Raw genomic sequence first — 8,459 nt, forward strand, 5'->3', positions numbered from 1 at the left:
AATTTAGAATTGATTATTGTCACACACAAATCGGAATTAAATTCCGAGTAAAATGCACGCAAAACGATGCAAAACCGCAAGCGTCACCAAGGCTAGTCGGGCTGCCTAGCAGCCCACATGTAGGCTGCCTATGGTGCGCATATGGCTGTGCATCGCTTGGTGCGTGGCTGTGTGGCGAGGAGGGGCTGCTGTGTGGTGCGTGTGCTGGCGCATGGGGCCTTAGGCTGCTGGTACGCTTGTGCGGCTGCTGGGTAGCGAGGCAGCAAGCCCCAGCCAGCCAGCCCTCTGATGCTTGTGCCAGCAAGCTGCTAGCGTGCATAGCATGCGTAGCATGCTGCTGGTGCTAGCTGGCTAGGCAGGCTGTGCTAGGCACACTTGCTAGCTGCCAGCACCACGCACCATGGCGCAGGGGCCATGGGCTGCCTAGCAGCCATGGTGCGCCATGCATCATAGGATGATGCCATTTTATGCTTAGTACTTGAGCTATGATTTTGCGATTTTTTCCGTGTTAATAATAGTTTTAATTAATTATTTTAACGAGGCTAAAAACCTCGATTTTTGATTTTGCAAAATTTTGGCAAATTATGGGTTATGCCGACTTAATTAATCGGATTAATTAAGTAAGGATGCTGAATTTAGTGGGAGCTTAATTAAATGAGTTAGCATTTTGCGTTTAGAAATAATGGATTAAACCACTTTGACTAGTTTTAATTAGGAGCGTTAATTGGATTAACGACCTAAGTTAGTAACTAGTTGTGCGTGTTTAATTATGTATTTCGTAAAATTGCATGGGCCGTTCACAAATAGTGAACGGATGAATGAAAGATTGCTTTCAAAACGGGTTCCTTGAAAATGGCAACTAGTAGGGCCCGACTAGGATAGAAAATACGGACTGCGCTCCGTTATGTATTTTTGTAAATCTAAATACGGTCTGCGAACCGTTAAGTATTTTTGTACTAATTAGATTAATCTTAGTCGTTCAAGCTAGCTTCTTTTATTTCATTTTGGCCACGATGTCTCAAGACGGAGTTTCGATGAAGACGAGCCAAGATGAAGACCCATGGAAATTGAAGATTTCAAGGGGTCATGTTAGTTGCCAAATGCATCTATTTTATGCTTTATATATTGTTATTATATATGTTTGCTAGATGCATGTCTAGGATTTCTATTATGTTGCGATGATTAGTTAAGTTCACTTAAATCAACCAACATAGAAACCCTAGGTCCCTTAATAATATTGATCTAAAATTTGCCGTTCCAAGAACAACACTTACCGAACTAATGCGCGTACGAGATGGATTACGCCAAAGCGAGGCATCACTACTTCCCTAGGAACGTAAGGTATACTAGGTATACAAGTTGTCTTGGTTATGCTCAATGATATCAGTAAGGAGTCCTTAGATGTCGTGGCAAAAGAGATAAAATGTCAAGTATGCATTAGATGCGACATTTTATCAAACCGAGAGTAGCTTGGAGCTATTAGCAATTGGATTGCTTACCTTAAGATATTTAATGGTTAAGACAAGCAAAATCATGCTTAACCATTTCTTGATCTTTGGGATCTCAGAATCATTTTATTCTCGCCCATAAGGGACATTCTTAAAATGCGAGGATAAAATGTTCAATAAGTTTGAATGTGTGCATGAACGCTTTAAATTTCAACTTATTGATGCATGAATGGTTTTTCACTTCAAATTCTTTCAATTGTAGAATCATGTCTGCCAGTAACTCAAACAACAATCAAATGTGCTCGGAACTCCCCGATAAGTTAGCTATCAAGCTTAACTAAAAAACCTGGATGAATGGGAAGAAGAACTCAGGAAAACTCTCCGGAGTTATTCCAAGGAGTATGTTCTGGATACTTCCCTCCCAACTCTCTGTTCCAAGACCCTCTTGAGTGACGAAACTTATTGTGCATGGTCGAAAGACTGCAAATTAGTGTCACAACTAATGGCTAACTCCATCCCGGAAGAATGGAAAGAAAAACTTCCATTCTCCTTCCCAGACTTGTTCCTTGGAGGACTAAGGGATGTTGTCGGTGTGAGATTCTCTAAGAGTTTCAACGAAACAATGATGGACTCTTGTTTGAAGTGGCTAGGTCACTTACGGACATGAATGTAAAGTCGTTGGATCAAGGTTGTCTTGCGAAAGAGAGGTACCATCTTTGGTGTACGGTCTGCAACACTAAGTTGAGACCGGGTATGCCCCTCCGACCCCATGTGGCAAAAATTACTAAGCTCTTCAAGCACATGGAACTCCTCGGGATTCCACTAGAAGATGGAATGGCTGGTCATATTTTGCTCACTTCACTCCACTCAGGATATGATGCATTAAAGGCATATATTTCTGATTCAAAGGAGACACATTCCTTAAAGAATGTGGTGGAGCTTTTGCACCAGGCCAACTCATTTGTGCAACCAAAAGACCATCAAGAAGGAGGGATCTCAATGTTAAGGCTAAGATGCGTTGCTTCTACTGTGGCGGGCAAGGCCACTTCAAGAGAGAATGCAAGCTCTTTCGGGAGGAGGAGGAGAGGAATGGAGCATCCGCCTCAGGTATCTTCCTTAAACACTTGTAGATTAAGATTATCATAAGGTATTGGATACCAAGTATGACTCACTTAATGTTGCCTTTTCAGGGACCAAGTGAGAAGCTTATCAAGTGTTGGTGCATGGACAAAAAGACGACGAAGATGGTTTTTCGGTCGTGCTTGCATGCACTATTTTGTCTATGACATGTAATTAAACTATTTCTAGTTTTCTTCATGCTTTGAACATATTATGATCCATGGTGTTGGACACCTAGGAATTTCAAATGTAAGACTTTTCACAATAGTTGTTTCAAGTTTGTCTTACAAATTTATGTTCAATTAAATTGCATGTTTTACATATGATTAGACAACAGTTGATACCCCCAAGCTAAGACCACCGAGTCGAATCAAACCTACTTGTGGCATTGTCGTCTTGGCCACATTAACATCAAACGCATCAAGAAACTTCTTCAAGAAGGTGTTCTTGACTCATTCGACTTAGAGTCGTTTGAAAATTGTGAAGGATGCTTATTAGGCAAGATGATCAAACAACCATTCTCCAAGTTGGGAGAAAGGGCAAGTGACTTATTAGGTCTAATACACACGGATGTATGTAGACCTATGAGCACACCCGCAAGGCACGGTTACCGATATTTCATCACTTTCACCGACGATTATAGTAGATATGGCTATATCTACTTAATGTCGAATAAATTTGAATCCTTTGAAAAGTTCAAAGAATTTCAGAAAGAAGTTGAAAATCAACTTGGCAAGAAAATTAAAGCAATTCGATCGGATCGAGGTGGAAAATATTTGAGCCATGAATTCGACGATCACTCGAAAGAATGTGGCATTCTTTCAGAGTTGACACCTCCCGGAACTCCTCAATGGAACGTAGTGTCCGAACGGAGGAATCAGACCTTGTTAGACATGGTTCGGTCAATGATGAGTCTTAGTGAACTCCCTATCTCGTTCTGGGGACATGCGCTACAAACAGCAGCACTAACACTGAATAGAGCTCCGTCAAAAGCTGTTGAAAAGACTCCATATTAATTATGGACTAAGAAACCTCCTAGGTTGTCTTTTCTCAAGATTTGGGGATGCGAAGCATATGTCAAGCGATTAATTTCAGACAAACTTCATCCCAAATCGGATAAGTGTTTCTTTGTGGGATATCCAAAAGAAACCAAAGGGTATTACTTCTACAATGAATCCAAGAACAAAGTTTTTGTTGCTCGTGATGGTGTCTTTTGGAGAAGGATCACCTTTCCAAAATGACAAGTGGGAGGAAAATCGAACTCGACGAAGTTCGAGAGGACGAGCAACAATGTCAACCTGACAAAACTGACAATCTAGATACTTTGGAAGCATCTAAGGAGATTGTTCAGAGTCAAACAGACAATGTAAATGCTCAACCGATTACCCTACGTAGGTCGCAACGGCAAAGATCACAACCAGACAGATACCTCGGTATCGTCTTAACCGATGATCAGGACATCCTAGTCATGGATGGTGATGAGCCGGCGACTTACAAGCAAGCTATGACGAGCCCCGACTCTGCAAAATGGCAAGAGGCCATGAAATCCGAGATGGACTCCATGTCTGAAAATCAAGTTTGGGACTTGGTGAATTTGCCCGAGGGTTATACACCCATTGGTTGCAAATGGATCTTCAAAGTGAAGACAGACATGGATGGAAATGTATCGATATACAAAGCTAGACTGGTGGCAAAAGGTTATAGACAAGTCCACGGGATTGACTATGATGAAACTTTTTCACCAGTTGCAATGCTAAAGTCCGTCCGGATCATCCTAGCGATTGCTGCATATTACGATTACGAAATATGGCAAATGAATGTCAAAACTGCCTTCCTTAATGGGATTTTGGAAGAAACTGTGTATATGACACAGCCAGAAGGTTTTGTTGATCCAGGCAACGCTGGAAAGGTTTGCAAGCTCAAGAAGTCCATTTATGGACTAAAGCAAGCCAGCAGAAGTTGGAATCTGCGACTTGATGAAGCCATTAGCAAGTTTGGTTTTATCAAGAATCCAGATGAGTCTTGTGTATACAAGAAGGTCGGTGGGAGTGATATTGCATTCCTAGTCCTGTATGACGATGACATACTGCTCATTGGAAACAGCACAAAATTATTGGAGTCCGTAAAGGGCTGGTTGAGAAAGTGTTTTTCAATGAAGGACTTAGGAGAGGCATAGTACATATTGGGCATCAAGATCTATAGGGATAGATCTAAGAGGATGATTGGATTAAGCCAGAGTACTTACATTGATAAGGTACTGGCTCGATTTAACATGGAAAATGCCAAAAGAGGGCATTTACCCATGTCCCATGGCATAACTCTCAGCAAGAATCAGTGTCCGCAGACACCTGTTGAGCGAGAAAGAATGAATCAGATCTCATATGCTTCGCTAATCGAATTGATCATGTATGCCATGATATGTACAAGGCCAGATGTATTGTATGCCCTGAGTGCAACGAGTCGATACCAATCGAACCCAGGAGAGGCGCATTGGACTGCGGCCAAAAAAACATCCTTAAGTACCTGAAAAGGAACAAGGATAAATTCCTGGTGTATGGAGGCCACAAAGAACTGGTTAATGAAGGTTACACCGACGCTAGCTTCCAGACTGACAGAGACGACTTCAAGTCACTGTCGGGGTATATATTCTGTCTGAATGGAGGAGCGTTTAGCTGGAAGAGTGCCAAGCAGAGCACCACTGCAGACTCTACAACTGAAGCCGAGTACTTGGCCGCTTCAAAAGCTGCCTAGGAAGCTATTTGGATTCACAAGTTCATTAGTGAACTTGGTGTTGTACCCTCAATCAGGGGACCGATAGACCTTTATTGTGATAATAATGGAGCTATCGCTCAGGCCAGAGAGCCGAGAGAGCACCAGAAGGTCAAACACGTGCAAAGGCGATTTCACATGATAAGGGAATGGAAATTCGAAGGTGAAATCAGAATTTGTAAGATCGGCACGGATGATAATGTAGCCGATCCTTTGACTAAACCTTTGCCTCAAGTGAAACATAACAAACATGTTGAGGCAATGGGAATCAAGCATGTTAGAGACTGGCTTTGAAATTCCCTGTACATGTGTTTTAATTAAACGGGTTGATTTAATGTAAGACACTGTACTAAAACCATTCATTAATAGAGTAATTACTTTTTAATTTTGGTTTAGAATTAAATAATGAGTCCATTCGATTTATGAAAATATTCAAAACAGGGTATCAAGACCATGTCTTGGATAAAGAAACACCTGTTAAGTGAACATTGAATATTAAATCGAAAAGTATCCCTAATCGAGGTCATCTAACAGATGGACGATTGATGACCGCCATAGATTAGTGTGTAGTATGATTTACAGCACCGTTTCTTGTGCTGTGAGGACGTGACAGTCATAAATCATTTGCACAGGTACAGTTTAGAATTGTATTGGATAAGACCTATGAGAGTACTTTAAGAAAATATTAAATTTTGTCATAAGTACATTTCTCATTATGATTATCGAAACTTATTTCCTCCGACCATGAGTACTATGAAGTTTTCTTGTTTGAGTACTGGACTCTTTGATGTTTCCAAACGTCTGCCGTAACTGGGGATCATAACGGGAACACTCGGGAGTCTATGTCCTCTTAGTAAGAAGAACTTCTAATACAAGACTGGGATTGTCCCCCTACTAACAATAGGGAAAATGTTTTGTTGTTTAAAAGGCCGCTCGAAGAGTGAGACTGTGAAAATGCATGGCCATGCTCAGATGGATTTTAGAAATCATCTGCTTATTGACAGTCGAACTCGGAGATCGAGAAACACTTCTGAACGTAATAAGGATGACAAAGAATCTTACCTTATAGTTCACGAAGAAACATTAAGAGACAAAGGAAATGAGCTATACACAATATGCGGAAGGACAAGTGGGAGATTGAAAGGAATGGTGTCCTTCCAACAAGTGTATTCTTCCGATAAAGGGTTAAGAATTATTACAGAGCTAATTTTTCAGTAAGGTCAAGTGATCGAAATGCCTAGGTGGAGGCCGCTTCCGATCAGTAATATCGAGGTACAATTGATATTACAGCTTGATCTTAACTGAACCCTTCGGGTCGAACCCAATCGAATCTCCGATCCGAGACGACGAATTAATCCGAAAGGATTTTATGAGTCGACAGAGTTTTACGAATACAGACGTCGGAAATCGAGCCTAAGGCGTCGAGACCGAACGTCTCAAAATCACAATCGACAAGTAAGAGCGTAGCCATAGCTAGGATAGGGTAGCTCATCGCAAGCCTAGGTGCACCATGTGTGTGCTAGGCGCACCATGGTGTGCTAAGCACCATCGCAGCCTAGGCGCACCCTAGCAGCCCATCGCAAGCTAGCAACATGCTAGCATGGGTGACTGGGTGCGCATGGCAGCCATCGCAAGCCACACAAGCACCAGGCAGCCCATCGCAGCTAGCAGCGTGCTTGCGTGGGTGCCTGGGTGCATATGGCACCTATCGCCAGCAATGGGCGCACCAAGCGCACCATCGCAGGCCCTGATGCTGCGTGCGTGCGTGCCTGGCATGGCAGCACCATCGCAGTTACCAGGCACACCATGGCAAGCACTGGGTGCTGCGTGTGTGTGTGCCTGGCATGGCAGCACCATCGCAAGCACCAAGTGCTAGCATGGTTGGCTGATTGGCAATGGCGCACCATGTGCGTGGATGCTTGTGTGCTTGCCTTCGCATGGCAGCACCAAGCATCGCACTACATGCGAGAGCCTAGGCGCCAGCATGATGCTAGGCCTCGCACAAGCAGCCTCGCACTACAGGCGCATTGATGCGTGTGGGCTAGCTGTGCTAGCATTGAGGCGCGAAGAGTGTGTGTGTGTGCGTGGGGCTGCTGGGGGCCAGTGCCAGCACTAGGTGCTAGCAGCGCCCAGCGCCAGCACGTAGCACCAGCACAGCCCAGCAGCAGCGTGCACTGGCTGGCTGGGTGGGTGCTGGGCAGCAAGGCACGCTAGCTGGCAGCCCCAGCTGGCACACTAGCTGGCAGCCAGCTAGCACACCTTGACCCGGTTTTGGGCATGGTGTGTGGGGACCAATTCATGGCCTTGGGTGTCAAGGCAATGGTCCCCCCAAGCCTTGGTCCTCACTTGGCTTTCTCTATAATTGTGCCATGTGTCGATTTGTTCTTAAGTTGATTAATTATTTAATTTTGGAAATTAAATAATTGTCATTTTACCAACTCTCCCACATTGATGGGAGATTGGAAATCAAGGGGTCATTTCCCTATAAATACCAAGCTTGGTATTGGGATTTGAAATAACCTTGAGTGGAATTAAAAAGGCAACTCTAGAAAAGAGTAAACCTTTGATTCGTAAAACTCATAGTTAATTTTGTCCGGGTCTTGACTAACCTTCAAGACTTGGGACGCTCGGGTTGGGTCGAGGGTACGATCCGTCGGAGATCTCGTTTTTTCGGGATTTTGAAGTAAGAGCTCTTTAGGAGCGAAGCACGCGTCAAAGGTATAATTCTTGTTCTTAATCTTGTTTGATTAAGTTTATTATGCTTGATTAATTGCTTTAATTAAGGGGCGGGTCTTGGTGGGTTTCCTTCCGCATAGTGTCGGGTCACTAAGAAACCCTACAATAAGTAAATCAATACCATCACAACGTTCTTTCAACTCAACAAGGCCATCATTATCCTCATGAACACTCTTAACCGCCACATGAGATTTCTCACTCACGTGATCACCAAGATATTCACTCTTCACTTGGGCAAGTTGATCTTAAGTTGCGTTGATCTTGAAGCTCTTGGACTTGTTGGTAGAGAAAAGTTGCAATAGAGCAAGAATTTGAGCATCAAAGATATTGGGTTAAGCTGAGGTTCATGTTCAACATTAAAATGCATATCATCAATATTAAAGCACA

This window comes from Chenopodium quinoa, unplaced genomic scaffold (assembly GCF_001683475.1).
Source record: "Chenopodium quinoa cultivar QQ74 unplaced genomic scaffold, ASM168347v1, whole genome shotgun sequence".
Taxonomy (NCBI): Eukaryota; Viridiplantae; Streptophyta; class Magnoliopsida; order Caryophyllales; family Amaranthaceae; genus Chenopodium; species Chenopodium quinoa.